The 21,347-nt window shown below is 38.8% G+C and overlaps 1 long non-coding RNA gene across 8 annotated transcripts in view; it reads right to left on the bottom strand.

The window, feature by feature from the left end:
* The window catches only part of LOC121472214, a 322,481-nt gene that overhangs the window by 47,880 nt on the left and 253,254 nt on the right, over positions 1 to 21,347 (bottom strand). For 4 of the 8 annotated variants that reach the window (XR_005982807.1, XR_005982801.1, XR_005982822.1 and 1 more), the window contains one exon: positions 134 to 884. This is a non-coding gene — a long non-coding RNA (uncharacterized LOC121472214). Of the gene's footprint in view, positions 1 to 133; positions 885 to 10,448; positions 10,581 to 21,347 lie in introns of all 8 variants that reach the window. The other 4 variants (XR_005982818.1, XR_005982830.1, XR_005982816.1 and 1 more) reach the window with 2 other exon arrangements.

Below are 21,347 nucleotides of genomic sequence, written 5' to 3'. Positions count from 1 at the left end.
GGTCCAAATTTGTCATCAGGAAATAAGCATACATACAACTGAATCCAATAATGTAAGCACTTTAGATAACAAGTCTTTGAAAAGAGCCTGATATTCTATAGTGCACATTATAAGCTCATTAACTCATACTTACATGTCCAGAGGCAAAAAGAAATGCAGGCGAAACCATGATATGTTTCTTTCATGAACTTGGCCTTTCCCCTGGCAATTCATTTGAGTTACACTACTTTCTTTCTTTGTTTTAAAATCTTCTAACCTTTAGTAAAAGGAGCTAATTTTGTCTTTATTCTTTTGGTTCAATGTCCTTTCCAACATACATATGTGTGTACAGATCATGCAGGTGCTGAGGGTGGTATGTACTGAAGCAGTTTCTCTGTAGCCTTAGTTAAGTAACATGAGAAGCAGTCCACAGTCAGGGAGTAAGCCAGGGGTGTGACCAGATGACCGCGTGGAGTCCATTCCCCACATCATCCAAGGTCTTTGAGACATGCAGTGACAGAAGCCCTTGATGCTTTTCCTCAGTTATGACTCACAGGGCAGCAGTGCCCAGGGGTTACTTCATCAAGTTTTCCTTCTTCGCCTGGGCTCAGAGTCATTTTAAGTTTCATTCAAGATGGAGGAGTTTTTAAAGGCAACTAACTCTGCCAAACCAACTATCACAGTGAATTGAGAGTTCTCAGTTTAAAATAAACTGGAAAACACTTCATTCCTGTGGCAAAAACATCCCCATCCAGTAAATGTCAAAGATAATCTGCACTCACCCTGAATGAGCCAAATTGAAGCCCTTACATTTTGCCTGATACTGAGGCATGTTGGAATTCCCAGTCTGTGTACCCAGATGACCCAAAGTTTTTTCTCTTGCTTTCCAGCAATTAAAAGCCAGTCTGTTAAAACAAAACAAAAATAAATAAATAAATAAATAAATAAATAAATAAATAAATAAATAAATAAAAAACAAAGCAAAAATCCTTGCATATGAAAACAATCAAATAAGAGATCAAGCAGTAAATTGGGACATTTTATCCCTGATTCTAAGATTCAAGGAAGTGTCTCACATTTACTACTGTTGCAAATGAGCAGCCCTGTTGAGAATCACAGTTTCTGGATAGTGGCTAAATCTATCATATTCCTAGGAATTTATGGGAATTCTTTGAGACCTGTGCTTAAAGAGAGCCCAGCAGAATTGCCTTTTTCTTCAAAACAATTCTTTTCCCTGGGAATTGCCTTTTGCTATTCTATTCAATTTGGTGTAAATTTTCATTTTGAAAGTATCACATTCATAGAGGCATTGACTAGGTCTCTAGGCAAACTCTGGGACGCATCTATCAAAATCTTAATAGGAATCTCAGAGTCAATTCGACCCCACATTGCCTGAGTGCTTACTCTAGGCAAAGTCCCACATACAGTATTTTTGTATATGTTTCCTTATGAAAGCTTCACAAATCTGGTAGCAGTAGTAATTTCTTTATAGATATGGAAACTCAGAGAGAGGAAGCTGAAACTTTTGTACTGGTTTGGCAGATAGGAAAGAGCTTGTAATGCGAACTCTTCCATGCTCTCTAGTTCTTTTTCCACTTACCCTTTTAACTACACAGTTTCCTCCCATACTCTGGAATAGTCCAAGTGGAAAATTAAATCCAGAGCCATTTTCACCTGAAATCATAGTTTGATGCTGGATTGCTCTCTCTCTCTCTCTTTTTTTTTTTTTTTTTTGTTTCCAAATTACATTATAGACTTATCTTTCTAGCAATGTGGAAACTCCTCCAAGTATTGCACAAATAAAAATGCTAGTTAAAAATATATAATCATAATTTTAATGCATGGTTAAGTTGGCCAGAAAGTTAAGAGAATTCCTCAGATGTCAGAAACTATGAGAAAGCACAAATTCTCAAGGGTAAGTAAACACTGGAGCCAGCATTTGCTTGGAAGATACATACCAATTGTGAGGGCTCTCAGAAGAGCAGACTTCACAGACAGACACCAACTGAAAAGCCAGGATCTCTGGGGAACAGTTTTATCAGTGGGTGAAGTAGGAGATACCCCACCCAGTATATGCCTCCCTCTGCCTCTCCACTGGAAATTCCTAACCTCAAGCCACACTCACTGAGGGCTGATGTAGGGGCCTGATTTTATACCACCTATGTGGTCAAAAACAAAAACAAAAAAATGCTAAACCAATGCTATCATTTAAAAGTCTCAGGTGATAGTGCCCTCATGTGCTCAGCAGAAGCAAAGTCTGCTCTGGAGGAATGTATTTTAAAAATAGGCCAATAAAGGTCCAGCTCAAAAGGAGCTCATAATCAAAGGGCATTAGAAATACACTATAACATGCAATAAGGTACACAAATACTGTCCTCACAAATACCACCTTTGAACCAAGAGACATGTATAGAACAGGGCACCAAGCAACTGGGAAATACACATGCACTTTGAAGCACACAGAAAAAATTTACAAAAATTAAACAAGGAGTGATCTCAGCAATTCTCTAAAAATTTCAAGGACTCTATGGCATGAAGACCATATTTAATCCCAACACATTAAGTTAGTAATTAAGAAGAAAGTGGTAACTAAAAAACACATTGTATTAGGAAATTGAAAAATGTACTTTTAATACATGGATCACAGAAATTTTGATCACATAAAGTTAAAAATACTTAACAGTGAACAAACATGAAAAATACTTCTTATCAAGCTTGTCAGAGGCATCTACAAATAATACTTGGAAAGAAATTTAAAGCTTTCTGTGTTTGTATTAAAAAAGAAAGGTTGAAAATAACTAACCTGGGCAATCAATTTAAAGAGCTAGTAAAAGAAAAAACATAATAAAGCCAAAGAAAATAGAAGAAAGGGAATACATTTAAGAGCAGAAATTAATGAAATATAAAACAATTAAACATTAGAGAAAATTGACAGAAAAAACAACAGACAAGTTGGTGGGTTTTTTTTTTTTTTTAGTCTAAAACTGATACATCTTTTGTAAGATTTATCAAGAACAAAGCCCCACATTGGGCTTGCTGCTCAGTGGGGAGTCTGCTTGTCCCTCTTCTTCTGCGCCTACACCCAGCCCCATGCGCTCTCTCTCTCTCTCTCTCTCACATGCTCTCTCTAAAAATAAATAAAAATCTTAAAAAATAAAAATACATTTCAAAGAATTTGTTGCAAAGACTACTTAAACTATAAGTTTAATATATAAACTATAAGTGTAATAGAAACATACTTCAAAAATATATAAATTAACACACTAATTCAAGAAAAAATAGAAATCCTGACTTGTCCTCTATCAACGAAAGAAATTAAGTCCATAGTTATAAATCTATACACGCAAAAGAAAACACAGGGTCAGATGATTCTAAACATGATTTCTACCAAATGCTGAAAAAACAAGACACTTTCATGCTTATAAAAAGAACAGAAAAAGAGGAAATATTTCTTTATTTATATATAAAGCTAGTACCACACTGACACCAAAACCAAAGGCAGACAAGAAAGTAAAATTAAAGTTCTATCATAAACATAAATTCAAAATGCTTAAACAAAATATCTGCAAACCAAACTCAGAGACATATAGAAAACATACATGTGTCCCACCACATGCACAATATGCATTAAATAATTCTTTAAACATTTAATAAAACCTCCTAGTAAACTAAAAATAAAAAATAACTTCCTTAGGGCACTGGGGTGGCACAATCAGTTAAGTGACCAACTCTTGTTTTCTGCTCAGGTTGTAATCTCAGAATCATGATATCAAGCCCTGCATCAGGCTCTGCACTCAGCAGAGTCTGCTTGAGATTTTCTGTTCCTCGCCCTCTGATCCCCCAACTCTCTCTCACTTTCTCTCTCTCTCTCTCCCAAATAAATAAATCTTTAGGAAAAAACTTCCTTAAATTACAATAAACCTATGGTGAAACACTGGACTTTAAGTCAAGACTATGACAAAGTTGTTGGCTCTCACCTCTAATTGCCATTGTATTGGAGGTCTTAGCCAGAAGAATCATGCAAGGAAAGAAAATGTACATTATAACATGTATTAAAAAGAAAGAAACAAAATTGGCAAAATTTAACACCAAAATATGCTAGTAGTACATATAGAAAACAAAAATCTTTTTATTATTAGAGTTTAATAAGGTTTCAGCTTACAAATCAATTTTTAAAAATTTAATTTTTAATTAATAAGCTGTTTGAAAATGATATAAAAATGTATCCCATAATTGGCATGTAAATAAATGTTATTTACAATAACATTTAATAGTATCAAATACGTAGGAATCCATCTAACAAACATGTATGACTTTACTGAAAAATTATGCAACTTTATTGAGAGAAATTAAAGACTTCTCTGTTACTGTTTATTATTGTTACACAGCAAACCATCATAATTGGGGATCTCAAACAACAATCATTTTATTTTGCTCATTTTTCATGGGTCAAGAATTCATTTAAAAAAAAAGCTTGTCTCTGCTTATTAATGACCCTTAGCTGGGAAGGCTTAAAGTCTGGGAGAGACCCAGCAGTTGAAAACTGGAATCATCTGAGGATTTACTCACTCACATGCCTGGCCCCTGGGCTGAAAGGATTTGAAGTTAGAACTACTAATGGGAGAATTTACAGGTATGTGGTTTTCCCATGTACTTGACTTTCTTGCAGCATGGTAGCCTCATGGGAGGGTATCATATTCATCTGTTCTTCTACTGGAAGGCTCAGTTTTATAAAAACTATCCATTCTTTCCATATTGATTTATGGATTCAATGAAATCTCAATCAAAATTACAGTAAGATGTGTGTGTGTGGTGTGTGTGTATGTGTGTGTGATACAACAAGTTGATTCTAAAACTTACATAGATGTGCAAAAAGTCAAGAAACTCTTGGGAAAGGAAAGAAAGATGGGAAGAATTGCTCTAGTAAATATAAAGACTCAAAGTTACAGTAACATGATAGCATACAATTATCCCAGGGAAAAACAAGTAGGGAATGGAACAAAAATGAGAGCTCAGGAAGAAACTATGAGCATATGGACACTTTATTTCTGGTACGAAAATGTAGCATTGCTCGTCAGTTGGTGAAAGATCTTACTTTTTAATAAATTATGCTGGGAAAATAGCTACCCATGTAGAAAATTTGAAAATAGGACCCTGTAACTCACACCATACCAAAAGCTACTTCCAAAAGAGTTAAAAACCTATCTATGGAATGCATACTATAAAGGTTTAAGGTTACATAAAATCATTTAGAAGATAACTTTAGATTAAAAAAAGATTTTAGAAAGAGATGTTTTCATAACTTCATGGTATGATAAAACTTCTTAAGATACAAAATGCACCAACTTTATAAAAATTGATAAATTTGATAACATTAAAATCAAGAAAGTAGTTCATCATGAGATATTCTAAGTGAAGTTAAAAAGTAGAAAAGATATTTTCAACTTCTATTAATAACAAAGAACTTGTATCCAGAACTTGTATCTTCTGGATTCAAGAACTTTCTACAAATTATTAACGAAAAAACAGTTTAACCAATCGAAAAATGAACAAAAGACTTGAAAAGGGACTTCAAAAAGAGAGAATTGAGATGTCATGCAAACGTCTGAAATGGCTTTCACTTCATCAAGTAATTAAGAAGTGCAAATTAAAAACACAATGAGGGATGCCTGGTGGCTCAGCAGCTGAGCGTCTGCCTCAGGCTCAGGGCATGATCCTGGAATGCCGGGATCGAGTCCCACATCAGGCTCCCTGCATTAGAGCCTGCTTCTCCCTCTGCCTGTGTCTCTGCCTCTCTGTGTGTGTCTCTCATGAATAAATAAATAAAATCTTTTTAAAAAAACCCACGATGAGATATACTTCACACTCACTGGATTAGCAAAAATTAAGAACTCTGACCATACTAAATATTGGCAAAATTATGTCACAATGAAGACCCTAAGAGTGGCTGGTAGGGGGTAAATGTTACAAGTGCTTTGAAAAAAAAAATGGGATTATATAGAAAAACCCAACATGCATATATACCATATGAGCCAACAATTCTCCTCAACGGTTTTACCATGAGACACACCAGAAGATATTCGGAGCATCACTGGATGTCAGAGACCAAAAATTAAAAAGGAACCCATAAATGTATATCAACAGTATATAAATTATAGTATATTCACAGAATAGAATGTTATACAAACAGCAATGAAAATGAGCAAACTGTGGCAAATGCTTTAATATGAATGATACTAGTGTAATGTTGAGTGAAAAAAAAAGACTCACAGAAGAATGTTACAGTGTACAACAGAGTTCCATTTATTTAAAATTCAAAAACATAGCAAAAACAATATATTATTTAGATATATCCACATATCCAGTGAGTTATTTACTTAAAATTCAGGCTAGAATTACCATTGATAAAAGGGAGGAAGATGGGATCAGAGAGGCACCCACAAAGTTTTAAATGGACTAATAATATTGGATTTCTTGAGCTAAGTGGTGGATAAATGAGTATTATAAATTTTAAATTATATTATATACTACTACTACTATATACACTATACTTATTATGAAGCTATTGTCTGGTCTATGATCACACAGAACAGATCTTGAACAGTTTAGCAGCCACTCCTGAAGTTCCATAATTAGAAAGATATTTAAAAATATAGCCTAAAAGATATACTTCAGTCAGTGACTTCAACAAAGTGGGACAGAAATTTCCAGAATATAGAAATTTCAGCAAAAAGTTGTATATATATATATATATTTTTAATCTGTAGCTGTATGCAAAACTTCTTTCATTCCTGAGCATATGCAGAGCACAGGGACAAAGCCCAGAGACATCAAGGATCTGGGGAGGGTTGAGAGCAGTATGGTGAAGGAGAGGGGTCCTCCTATGTGAGCGATCTGCCCTATGTGAACAAATTAGAAACAGCAGTTGTATCCATTGTAGAAATACAGCTAGTGATGACACTTTAAAAGTATGCACTCTGAGCAACTGCCTCAGTGACAGTGAGAATTGCCACAATTCGGATATTCATCTCATTATGAGGATGGACTGTTCAAATGGGATGCAGAGCATCCTGGGACACAGAAGACCAGAAACGATGCAGAACAAGATGATGAAAGGAGAGGGTGGTTTGAACAAAACCCAGGCATGTACCATTCTCTTAACCACACCTGACAAAGGGTTGTGCTGATGGCCTAGGGACGGGGAATTGGAAACAATACCAGATACACCGCTGTACATCAGTATTGGTTTGTTAAGTAAATGTTCTCGTAAGTGAGCATTTGACTGTTTTGCAAGCTGCAGAGCTTGCTCAGCAGTAAATGTTCAATCATTTTCAAACCCCTTTGTTATTCATAAATTCTCAAGTAAAGAAACCCCTCCAGGGATAGCTACAGAGGTACTTAAACAGGGTGGATCCAACTGAGGGCTGTAATTAGAATTCTGGATCACAACAAAGGATAAGCAGCAACCTTCTTTATAGAACAGCGCTTGCCTGACCCCAAATCTTTCCTACCTGGGCAGAGTTGCACATAACAGAGTTGCACTTAACAATTATTTTTAATAGTCTCTTTCCCTAGGTAACTAATTACCTTTCTTTGCTGCTCTTTCTGCTTTTCTACTAATGACCACTAAAATCTGACAAATTCAAAATTTTGAAAGTCATCCAACTATTTAACTCAGCCCTAGATTTTTTTCAGAGAAACAGAAACTTCCAGATGTAGATCATTTATTTAAGTTACATGTCATTCCCCTAAATTGACAAGCAGCCAACTCACAATTATTCCCAATAACAGAGACTAGGTGTAGCAGGCATAACTTAATTCCACTGATAACGAAGAAAGTTTATTTGCCTTCTCCTTTATCAAACTTTTGCCAGAGTTACTAACTAGTTTCTGAAAGGACTGGTTCAAGTTTCATCCTCTTTTGCTTATCTTACTGTCGTTCTTCTGAGAGGGCTTAATGAGTTGCCAGCGTCAGGCAATAGAAGAAGGCAGTCCAAAGGCACCTAGGAGGCTCAATCAGTTAAGCATCCAACTTGATCTTGGCTCAGGTCTTGATCTCAGGGTTGTGAATTCAAGACCTATGTTGGGCTCCACAATGGGCATAGAAAAGAAGGTGGTCCAAAGAAGAGAAGAAAATCATGTAATCCCTTAATGAGATAATCACCTCTGAGTTGAAGTTGAACACGTTTTCTCCTTGGTTTTAAGGTTAATTTAGAAACTTTGTGTTTTTACTAGACTAGATTTCCCACCATTGCCACTTGTATCAGTACTATCTATCTCTCAAGGGGCTCCTGAGTGGCTAAGTTGGTTAAAAGCATCTGACTCTTGATTTTGGCTCAGGTCATGATCTCAGGGTTGTGAGATAAAGCCTTGCATGAAGCTCCATGCTCAGCTGGGAATCTGTTTTAGGTTCTCTCCCTCTCCCTCTGCCTTTTCCCCCTGTGCGCGTACACTCTCTCTCTTTCTAAAATAAATAAATCTTTAAGAAAAATACTATGTCTATCAATATATTCTTTGCTTTACCCATGTTCCCTTTTTTTTCTCTCTTTTTTCTGTTCATCAGCAGCTAGCCCTCTTTCTTCAGGGCCTCCTTTTCCTGAATGCTTTATTATAGCAGGAAACATAAGTTTGAGAGAAGTAAGTATGGAGCCCAAAGATTAGTTGAGGGCCCCCAGGAATGGGAAGCATCTTAGCCACATCCTTTTACACCTCCTCTGCGAAGTTCCACTATTCTTCCCGCCTTCCGCTGGTACCAGGGAAGAGAACTAACTTCTGCTCTGCACCGGCCATATTCTACATCCATTTCCTACTCAGTCTTGCCTTCAGCTGAATGCAGTATTGGTTTATTATGTCTATTTTATAGCAGCCTCAAAGGGATTAAGTTTTATTCTGCTACTAAGTAGCAGAGGCAAGATAGAGATCCAAGCTCTTACTGTTTTTACCACAAAAATGCTACCAGGCACAAGATGCAGTTTCTTTTGCTGTATTCTCACTAACTTTCAATCTATAATTTCAACAGTGAATTACATTTCCTACATTAATTCCCATGTTTACAGAGAAAATTTACAAATTTCAGAACACTAAATTTTTAATTAAAAAAGTAAATAGAAGGAAATTACAGCTTGAAGATTTTAATGGATATTGGAATCAATCTGGTTTGGTTTCATTTAAATTGCCTTAAGGGAATTTCAGAGAAATGTAATGATTTTGTGTATTTACTTCTAGTTAAGGATTGCAGCTCATTGCATTATCTGTTTCCTCCAAAACTCTACCAGACTGACAGCAAAGGATTTTTCTTGAGTCAGAAACCCACAGAACCAAGGGAATAGGGGAGAAGACAGAAGCAACAAAATTTTGCATGCTAGAAAGAAAACAAATGAGTGCAACAGACTTAGCAGACCCAATAAAGTTAACTGCTAAATCAGCAGCAGGGAGAGCCAAGAAGAAACCATATTTATGCCATAGAACCTCCAAGAGGTTGAAGAATTGGCAGCATCCAGGACTTCTGGAAGTAGGGGTGAAGGTAGAGCTAATAAAAGGAATACTGATTGACAGTCCTCATGAGATTTCAAAATACCTGCTCTGAAACCAAGGGCCAGGTGACTGCTGCTTCTTCATATGGAAGAAAACAAATGTTTGTCTCCACAGAAGGTTAAACAGAGGCTCTCTGAGCTGAATGACACCAGTCTCAGTTAATGATGGGGAGACATTAAAATAAGGTGGTTACGTAGATTAAGAGCCTCCACACTCCAGCTTTCTTCCCACATTTGCCTTCCAGAAATCTATACTATTCCTCCAATAAGATATTATAATGTCCTTCTCTAGGAAATCTGAACACCTTAAGAAAAAAAAAAGGTCCAAACTGTTGACATTGGAGCTTCCCCAGTGAAAAACCCAAATGGATCACCCTGACATTAGCCCACAGTTGGCTTCAGCAACATGCAGAGGCTGAAATTAGCACTGTAGCACTATACCCTTAAATATGAGCAAAAACATGATTTGCCAAACCTTAAAAAATGCATTTAATGTGAAAAACAGGAGGTACAAATAAATAAACATTTTAAAGTCACATGAAGGTAAAAGCAATGCAAGAAAATTTCACAAAAGGTATTGCTAATATTCTTAAAAAAATAAGATATTGCATCCATTAAACAAGAATGGTATAATGTTAAAAATCAAAGAACACCAAAAAGCTCAAGGAAATTAGAAAGAAGATAGTATATGTATAAAAAAATTCAGGGAAAGGTTGAAAAATAAAGTTGACATAAACTACAGAAAGAGCCCAAAGGACAAAGAGAAGATAATGGGGTCAGAAAGATAAGAAATTAGAAGTAATCTTATACCTGAAAAATAACAGTTTCAGAAAGAGAAAAAAATAAAATTTGAAAAGCAAATCAAAGAAGCAGTTTAAGAAAATAGTACAGACCAATGAATAAAATTCCAATAGAAAGGATTCTTTCTCTGCTTACCACAATGGATGAAGTCAGACCCCTGCCACAAGGCACAGTGTGACAGTGCTGCGATGCATCCTTCAGGTCTCCTTTCAGGAAGGAAGGACGTATTCCCCTTGCTGCAGAAGGTGCTTTCAGCTGGGGGGATGCCTTCACAGAAGAAAAGTGCTTTATCTAAGGTTCTGTCTCCTTGCAGGGTGGCCCATATCCAGTCAACATAGGAATGTAAAGGACCAGTCTCCTAGCCCCACCCAGGACAACTCTGAAGGGCCATCCCAGTTGTAAAGCCACCACAGACCCACCGCTGAGGCTCTTCTGAGATCACATCACAACTCAACTTCTCCCCACCCCCTCTTCAGACTTCCTTCCCTTCCCTCCATAGGTGTTGGTCTCAAGAGTACTCCCAAATAAACCTCCTCCCATACTAATTTCTATCTCAGAGTCTGCTTCCTGGAAATATAGCCTGTAATACACATCACTGTGAATTTTCAAAATCTCTGAGATTATTTTTTTTAAGAAGAAAAAAAATCCTAAAAGCTCTCTATTTGGGGTAAAAGAGGAGGAGCAGTTTTCATACAAAGAATCAAGTATAAGAATGGCTTTGGATTCTCAATAAATACTGAAAACTAGTAGACATTGGAGAAAATTTTTAAATTAAGAGAGGGAAGAAAAAAAATACCCACTTTGAACCTGAAATTTTATACCCAGCCAAAACCTAAATGAAGTGCAATGATAGAATAAGGACATACCTAGTATCATAAAATTTACCACTCATGGACTTTTTCTCAGAAAAATTGAAGTATGTGCATAAGTAAAATGAATGAATAAGCCAAATAAAGGAGGAAAATATGGAATCCAGGAAATGATGGTCCCAACTTGGGAAAGTGGCAAAGAGGATCTCCTGGGATAACAGGGATGGTGGTGAAGGAGATCCCCAGATGACACCTGGCTGGAGAGAAGCCTAAATATCAATCAAACTCAAGAGAGCAGGTCAAAAGTCTGCTGAGATTGGTTCAGTCAGATAAAGCAGATAATCAGGTATGTTTGAATCTACCTGGAGGAAATTTACTGCTGAAGAAGTTTGGGGATAAATTAGTGGTGTACCTATGGAAACCTAAGAAATGACGGGGAGAAAAGGCCATATACAAGTTCCAAGGAAACCAAAGATGGTGAGGAAAGGAAAAGTAATAATAAAATCTTTGCACAATTTTCAAATGTGTTGACATAATGAAAATGTAAATAAAGATATTTACTAGCAGGGGCACCTAGCTGGCTCAGTGGGTAGAGCTTATGACTCTTTATGTCAGGGTTTTGAGTTCAAGCCCCACATTTTGGGTATAGAGATTAAATACGCAATTTTTAAAACATAATTACTGACAGACCTAATTTAACCAAAATCAGAGCTAACTATACTGGGAGGACAGTGCGCATGTGCGCACACTTGGGAGTTTGTGTGTGTGTGTGTGTGTGTGTTAGGAAGTGGGGGAGGGTGTTGTGAAAAGAGATCAAAACCCTAATTTTCATAATGGAAAGGCAATAGAAATGTCTAAAACTAGAAAATCAAGTGGAAACTCTATAGCATATTATCAGAAATACAAAAATCCAGACAAAAAAATCATTCATAAGTTGAATGTGACTGCTTTCTGGGAGCAGGAACTGATATGTGGGAGAGGAGGTAATGCCCATTAATAAAAGTAAAAACCAAATTTAAAAAAGAATAATTTGGTTTTGAACTTATTTGTTAGCTTTATTCTACCAAGGAATCTCACTATGTCACCAAAGGTTTAATTTGAGTGCCTTGCGTCGAATAGTCAGAGGAATATTAAAAAAGAAAACCAAAGCCGGGGCATCACAATGCCAGATTTCAAGCTGTACTACAAAGCTGTAATCATCAAGACAGTATGGTACTGGCACAAAAACAGACACAGAGATGAATGGAACAGAATAGAGAACTCAGAAATGAGCACTCAACTCTATGGTCAACTAATGTTCGACAAAGCAGGAAAGACTATCCTCTGGAGAAAGGACAGTATCTTCAACAAATGGTGCTGGGAAAATTGGACAGCCATATGTAGAAAAATGAAACTAGTCCATTCTCTTATACCATACACAAAGATAAACTCAAAATGATTGAAAGATCTAAATGTCAAAATCCTAGAAGAGAACACAGGCAACACCCTTTTTGAACTTGGCCACAGCAACTTCTTGCAAGATACATCTATGAAGGCAAAGGAAACAAAAGCAAAAATGAACTATTGGGACTTAATCAAGATAAGAAGCTTCTGCACAGCAAAAGAAACAGTCAACAAAACTAAAAGACAACCTATAGAGTAGAAGAGCATATTTGCAAATGACAAATCAGATAAAGGACGAGTATCCAAGATCTATAAAGAATTTATCTGAGACACCAGGGTGGCCCAGCACTTGGGCATCTGCCTTTGGCTCAGTGCATGATCTTGTGATCCAAGATCGAGTTCTGCATCCGGCTCCTTGTGAGGAGCCTGCTTCTCCCTCTGCCTGTGTCTCTGCCTCTCTCTCTCTCTCTCTCTCTCTCTCTCCCTCCTCTGTGTGTGTGTGTGTGTCTCATGAATAAATGAATAAAATCTTTAATTAAAAAAAAAAGAACTTATCAAACTCAACACCCAAGAAACAACAAATCCAATCATGAAATGGGCAGAAAACATAAACAAAAATTTCACCAAAGAAGACATACACATGGCCAACAAGCACATGAAAAATGCTCCGCGTCACTGGCCATCAGGGAAATACAAATCAAAACTACAATGAGATACCACCTCACACCAGTGAGAATGGGGAAAATTAATAAGGCAGGAAACAACAACTGTTGGAGAGGATGTGGAGAAAGGGGAACCTTCTTGCACTGCTGGTAGGAATGCAAACTGGTACAGCCACTCTGGAAAACAGTGTGGAAGTTCCTCAAGAATTTAAAAATAGAGCTACCCTCTGACCCAGCAATTGCACTACTGGATATTTACCCCAAAGATACAGATGCAGAGAAACGCAGGACACCTGCACCCCAATGTTCATAGCAGCAATGTCCACAATAGCCAAACTGTGGAAGGATGCACAATGCCCTTCGACAGATGAATGGATAAAGAAGATATGGTATATATATATATACACACACACACAATGGAATATTACTCAGCCATCAGAAGAGACAAATACCCACCATTTTCTTCAATGTGGGTGGAACTGGAGGGTATTACACTGAGTGAAATAAGTCAATCGGAAAAGGACAATCATCACATGGTTTACTCATATGTGGAATATAAGAAATAGTGGAAGGGATTACAAGGGAAAGGAGAGTAACTGAGTGGGAAAAAATAGAAAGGGAGACAAACCATGAGAGATTCCTAACTCTGCGAAACAAAGGGTTGCAGAAGGGGAGGTAGGTGGGGGGATGGGGTAACTGTGTGTCGGGCAATGAGGAGGGCACTTGATGGGATGAGCACTGGCTGTTATACTACATGTTGGCAAATTGAATTTAAATTTTAAAAATGTGAAAATAAGTAAATAAATGTAAACTGCTTAGAAAAAAATAATTTAAGTGCCTTGATTTGGGGTTTGTATTAGTAGTAGTGTGGGGGCTACTTCATTCTTCTGGGGATTTTTACTGGATCAATGAAAATGGCAGAAAGAAATCATTTGCAAACAAGTTTGTAGGATTAAATGCTTCTTTTATGTAGACTCTTATTATTTTTCCCAAGATCTCATTTGGCCAAGCAGTCTTCAGAGTATACACTTTGAAGCACAATATGGTTTTTTGGTATACAATGTACTTAAATTACAGTAATTTTTAATCAAGGATTAGAAAGCTGACCACGTCTGGTTTTGGAATTAGGGCCGTAAAAGGAAAATCTCTGCCAAGGCAACCTAATCTACATGCTCACCTCTTTTTTTTTTTTTTTTTTTTTTTTTTTTTTAATTAACTTTTATTGGTGTTTAATTTACCAACATACAGAAAAACACCCAGTGCTCATCCCGTCAAGTGTCCACCTCAGTGCCCGTCACCCATTCCCCTCCAACACCCGCCCTCCTCCCCTTCCACCACCTCTTGAGCATAACAGGAAATGAAGGCTGCTTCTAGGTAACATCCCATGGGCTCACTTGGGTGGCTTTGGGAGTGACAATGGGACACTGATGCAGAAAGGGCATGGCAAAATGAAATTCACACCTCTCCAATACTAAACAACTGGGTCACCACACCTTCCCCACCCTCAATATAGAGAATGTGGTGAATCAGTCCCTGGGGTGAATGGACCTGATAGAAACTCTCCGGAGATCGGAGAAGGACAAACATTATATGGTCTCATTCATTTGGAGAATATAAATAATAGTGAAAGGGAATAAAGGGGAAAGGAGAAAAATAAGTGGGAAATATCAGAAAGGGAGACAGAACATGGAAGACTCCTAACTCTGAGAAACTAGGGGTGGCGGAAGGGGAGGAGGGCGGGGGGTGGGGGTGACTGGGTGGCGGGCACTGAGATGGGCACTTGACGGGATGAGCACTGGGTGTTATTCTGTATGTTGGCAAATTGAACACCAATAAAAAATAAATTTATTATTAAAAAAAAAAAAACAGAAACTCTCCGGAGAGAGAAATCTTGGCCTCAGCTTATTGATTATGCATGTGAAGAAATACCCATCACCAAATGCCCCATGGCTTAGCACTAGTGCCAAGCATGGTGTCTGGCATACAGAAGACACTTGATAAAAACATACTGTGGGATGAGATGGCAGGTACAAGTTGTAAGTGCTCTAAGCCCCACCTTTTAGAGACTTAAGAGAAAAGTTGGCAGACTAGCCAAAGTTGGTTTCTTAAAAATCTGCAACCATTTAAGAAGAAAATTCTCTCCCTGCATCATGAGCAGCAACACAAGCAGCTTTTCTTTCCTAACATTGGAATGGCCTAAGAAAAGAAGGGTTCCTCAAAGTATAGGAAGTAATCAGAAGCTGGAAGGGATAATCAGCTTGTGGAAAATGATAGATGGAAATGAAAGTTCCCAGGTGAAGGGCGAGCTTAGCTGGACCTTAAGATGACAGCAGAGCACCATTATTGAGAACAAGTATACTCTTGATTGGCATGGATATTTGAAGAGGTGTCAAGGAGCAATGGCCAATGCCTAGTGAGCATAGGCACTGACTATGTTCCAGGCACTATTCAAAGAGCTGTAGCTGTGTTTCTGTATTTAATAATCACAACAGCAAGGATGTGTTGCATAACCCAAAGTCTGCCACCTTTCATACTGTGAAATGCCAGGGCTCCTCACAGCACAGTGTCCTGTGGGTTTGGGACACTGAAGATTTGGGGATGGGTGTGAAGTCCCAGAAAAGTCATCAATCTTGACCAAGAAGTAGAGTTCGTGGCAACCACCAACCCCTGAGGGCTGTAGAATCCAATGTGGGTGGTGTACTCTGGAGCTATTGCACACGAAAGAGATCATTTTATTGGCCTCATTTTTATAGTGAAGACACTAAGGCCCACACAACGTAGGTAGCTTGCCCTAGGTCACCTAGCTAGTCAGGTGGTGGAGCTTGTATTCAAATTCAGGTAGTCCCGATCTATCAGATTTGTGTTTTAATAACCACACTTCACTCTTTTAAAAAAAATGGGGGAGGGGAGGGGTGAGGAGGGAGCAAAGTAACAGGAATCAAGGTAATAGAATGGAAAACTGCTGAAGGAAAAGGAAAGGAAACAGAGGGAAAAGCATTTGCTTCAGGTACCAACCACAGGTGTGGTTCCGCATATTACACTGGAGAACAACAATCTGGTAATTTTCTTCATAGGGGCTCGCTTTCTCCTCTAGTAGGAGAGGACCTTCACGGAGGAGAAATTTGTCAGGAAGCACCTTCTCATGCAGTGAAAGTGGGGTTTGGTTTCTTCTGTTTTTAAGGGACAGCCTTCCTATCGGACACCCCATCTCCCGGGCACTGCATCTGCCTCTGCACCCCACCTCAGCCTCATGGTCTGCTCGCTTGAACAGAAGGCTCGTGCACCTGCAGGGTGGGAAATGTGACACCATCCTCCCCTGAGCTGGAGAGTGGGAAACAGAGATCCATCAACCTGAAAGAGAGAGTTTCTGGGTGGAGGTGATGGACCTTAGTGGGCGGAAGCGACTGAAAGGTCCCCCAAAAGCTCAGCTTGCCTGTCAGACACACCTCATCCAACGGGGAGGCGGCTGCCAGGATCATGAAATGGCTTTGCCTGTGCTCTGCTTTTGTGGAAGAAACATTACTTGCTTTGTAAAGTGAGAACTAGGATTCATGTTCCTTCATGTTTGAATAACTCTGCATATTCTGAACAATACCCATTAAAACATAGCAGTGGACATTTTAAATAGTGAATTGCTCAGAGTTCACTGGAGGTTCCCCTCCCTCACAGCCTGCCGCCACCCCGGGAAGCTAGATGAGAAGGGGTCATGCTGGAGCAAAAGAACAGGTGAAATAGCAACGTGATTAGCAAACTGCAGAGTCCTCATTCCAAATCGGGAAACAGCCAGTGGTGTGTTTCTCATGCTCACAAACATTTCTTGGTTCCGGACACATGAGTATCCTGGAACAAAATCAGTGTCCTCCACATCACACAGGTGAGAATGTGACCTTCGGTTTGGCCAGTGTCTCTAAGATAGCTCTCATTTCACCATGAAGGAGGAATGTTCTACTTGCAAAAAAAAAAAACAACAAAAAAACAAAAACAAAACAAAACAAAACAAAACAACAATTTACTTCACATCGAGAGAAGCACCACATAATTAAGCAACCAAGATGTTTACTGAGTAACTGAAATGTGCAACATGCTCACACTTCATGCCAGAGACACACTCCAGCTTTCACAGAGCTAGCAGTCTAACTGGGAGGATATGTACACAGATACACCAAATAATAATAACAAAACACAATAATAATAGCTAACATTTACTAAGAGTATGTTCCAGACACTAAGCTTTACATACATTACTCTCAATTAATTTCATTTAATTCCTACAACAACCTTGAAAATAAAATTTACCCTGAAATGCAATTGTTATTTCCATTTTACTGAAGAGGAAACCAAACCAGAGAGTTAAGTGACTTGCTCACACAGCAAAGAAATGTCAGAGCTGGGATCAAACCAAGGCAGGCTGGCTCCAGAGTCTGGTCCACAGTTTACACTTCACCTTACAGCCTCTTTATAGGATGGAACAAAAGGTTCCATATATTTTGGGTGAAACAAAATATATTTTTTCCATATATTTTGGGTGAAACAAAAGGTTATTATAAAATAGTGAATTGCAGTTTAAATGTCTTTTTATTACTATTTTATTGTTAAAGATGGGAGAGAAGATTCTACAAGGTCAGAATGCAAGCCCTATAGATCTATACAGAAATCCCTGATTACCTACAATCTATTCATTCTTTTAGAAGCCTCTCATCCTTCAGGCTGGCTTGGAACTGTTGGAGGTTGGGCTCCAGGAATTGCATTCTTAAGAGTTTCTGAAAACTCCTTCACTATGGCCAGGGTCTGATGGCCTTTAATTGTCACCAAGAGTCCCCACGGATTCATTCACTCTCCACTCTGTGACCAAGGATCAAAAATCAGACGGCAAATAGGACTTCTTGCCAAGTCTGCACAAGGACAACAAGTAGCCCATAAGGGAAGAGCAGAGCAAGCTACAAAATTTGCAGGGCTTGGGGCAAAATAAAATGTGGGGTTTCCTGCTCTAAAAGCTGCCAACCGTACTTAAAATTTTAAGTTATTAGTATAAATTTTACTGTTAATCTTCATATTGTAGAATGGCAGTTTTCAATGCAAATATAAGAGCACACATATATTATATACACATAGGTATATTACATATATGTATATAATGCCCCAGGTGGGACTCAGGGCAGCTGAGTGAGGAACATTCCTGAGGTTTCATCAGTGAGAGTTTGACTAAGAAAAGTGTGACATTTCAATGAGGTAACACAGGCTTTCATGCCATGGGCTTGTATAAAATCACACATGCCCACGAACTGAGAAGGAGTCTTCCTTGGACCCACTTTATGTGCTTTTTCAAATTCATCCATTTCTACCTGCCTCCCAAGTCCTTGATCATTTACTCACTAGAGAGTCCCGGCTGATCACCTCATCTCTGAATTTCACCAGTTATCTCACACTCTCTTAAAATAAGGACAGGCTTAGACAGAACCTCTGCTGCACTTCTCTGGGGCGGGGGGAGCCTCAAGCCCAAGGCCAAGACAATCAGATGCTTAGAGGTTCTGGCTCCTTCCACCACACCTGGACCCAGAAAGCACTGTGCTGTGGGGCACTGTGTGCCACTGGGTTTGACTTCCCAGCAGATACCCAAAGGGACTAACATAACCTGGAAGGGTAGAGAAACCCACTCCCTATGGTGCAAACTTTGACCAATTAGAGACAAAAGACAGGAAGGACCAGCAGATAAATTCTTTTCCCGAACTGCAAGAACTGTTCCAAGGTAAATATTTCCAAGAAATCTATTCAAAAATGAACTCATAGGACAAGCCACCAGGGTGTGTTTTCTTGTGACCAGCTTTGCTGATATACCTTGTATATTAGCTTTCCCTCCATCCCTGCTTTATTTCCTTTTACCCTTCACCTGCAGCAAAGCATTACCTAAACTTTGCATGGTCTCCATTTATAGGAAACCAAGGCCAAAACACTAATCAAAAGCAAAATCCATCTCTTAACTATCATCTGGTACAGGAGTCCCCTAGCTAAGTGATCAGCATAGAAGATGGGTAGTGGGAAATTCAAAACAAAACAACTAACACTGAACCCTTTAATTTTATATCTTTTGAATCATCTCCTTTACAGTGTTATGGATGTCCTACTGTGAGCCAAGTACTAAAGATAAAGGGAACAAGAGAATTGTAATTCTTGTGAAAGCTCACAGTCTAGTGGGAAAGACAGAAGGAAAAGAAAAGAAAGAAAGAAAAAGAAAAGAAAAGAAAAAAGAAAATGAAATGAAACGAAACGAAACCTAAACAAAGGAAGTTTTGTTATAAAGACACAAATGGTGCCTAGATGAATATACTGGAAGGCATGGATGTGGACTATCCAGTGGTAAATGGTCAGAGGAGGCTCCCCTGAAGAGGCAGTGTTTAAGCTGAGACTGAATAGATTAGGGGAAACCTGTGAGCAAAGATCCGAGGATGGGGAGCATTGTAGAAGAGGATGTGTCAAGTCTCAGAAGCAGAAACAAAGTTAAAAGTGTCAAGAAGCTAAAAGAAGATCCATGGGGCTGAAAGGGAGCAGCAAAGGTGCCAGATAGCTTTGGAAAGCTGGCTAAACAGAAACTCAGGCTGGGCCATGTCAGCTGCGATAAGGGGTTTGGAATTTTATCTCATTTCCCTTGTTTTTGAAAATACAGTCAAACATCAGGAGTTACATTATGTTTTAACCCCAAACCACCTTCAAGGTGGGTTAACCTAGGGAATGTTAACTTTAAGGAGACACATGGTTAGCACAATGTGACTAGTGAGGGTGGCTGAAAGCAGGCATAATGAAAAAAATAAACTCTTAAAACAGTCAGAAATTTGAATTCTGAAACAGAAATCATGATTCCGTGATTTCATTTCTTTTGTGACAGCTTGAAAATGTAAGATATTCGTCAACACTGAAAGTGAAAGCTTCTTCTTACCACAACCAATGATCCTGTGCCCCCAGGACCCAAAGATTTCTGTCCCCCTGCAACAGAAACCCTTCCTTTCCGAAATGGCCTCTCGTCTTCACCATCAACGGTCACTAAATGAACTGAGTGTGACTCAACTAAAGCAGGCCTTCTCAAGGTCTTCAAACAACCACACAGTCTGAGCTCTAATCCCTTGGATTAGAGACTCTAAATCCAGCCTTTTGATTTGGACACTGCCTCCATGCTTACTTGAGAACGCAGGATGAGAGGAACCATTTAGAAATGTCAATCCCCCACTGAAACATAAAACTGACAGTCTCCTCGTCTGCCTGGATCTTTCAGTTAGCATTTCTTCTCTAGAAATGCCACTTGGAAAACTCAGAAACTATCCCTTTGTACAGTACAGCACCCCCTCCTTCACTAAACCTCCCCTAGATTAATTGGCAATTCCACAGCCGTTCACAGCTGTATACAAGATGTTGAGGAGTGCAGCAGAGAGAGGGGCGATTATGGTTGCCTGCACACTGTCATTGCTTAGTAAGAACAGACTCCCCTCCTTCAGAAATGGCATGATAATGAAATGTAATAGCAGAGCCTCTTGGCAATCAATGCCATGGTGGAAATAAGTGCATATCTCAGTGACAATAACAAAGATGAAATGTGAAACAACAAAGCCCTTTCTCTCTTGGCCAGAACTCTTGAGAGCAGCTCATTACTCTAACCTTTCCACCTTCACTGGATGCACAATTAGAAACATGCATTTCCACGGGCATTAAATCCACTTGCTTGCTCACTCTGCCCTCATTAGAACACTCAATGGGGCCCAATTAGCTGGATGGCCATAAACAGATGTTTGTGACTTGGGAAAACAGAAAGAGGAACTTTTTGGAGCCAAAAGAGTATGGAGAAAATCCGGCTCACCCCATCTTATTAATTACCTGAAATCTAGAGTTTTGCTTTTGACATGAACCTACAATCTTTATTTTGATAGGAAAATCTTACAGTCAGAAACATGGAGTTCTACTATGGTAATGTTTCATGTGTATCATGGGATATTTTTAAAAACTTAGTCAACCTTTTAAAATTGAGAGATTTTGTAGATTGTCTGCATCCCTTGAAAAGATGTCAGAAGATTAGGCAACAGTAAACCAGGCCACTTTCCCACTTGGCCACCAAATGTTGAAGATGACTCATGTCTGCCCCTCCACATTACCACTGTCCCCACTACCCTGCTTACCTCCTGGACCTGGCCCACTTC

The sequence above is a fragment of the Vulpes lagopus genome, chromosome 1 (genome assembly GCF_018345385.1).
Source record: "Vulpes lagopus strain Blue_001 chromosome 1, ASM1834538v1, whole genome shotgun sequence".
Taxonomy (NCBI): Eukaryota; Metazoa; Chordata; class Mammalia; order Carnivora; family Canidae; genus Vulpes; species Vulpes lagopus.
Note: the sequence above shows the minus strand (reverse complement) of the source record. Positions and strands in the feature narration are given on the sequence as shown.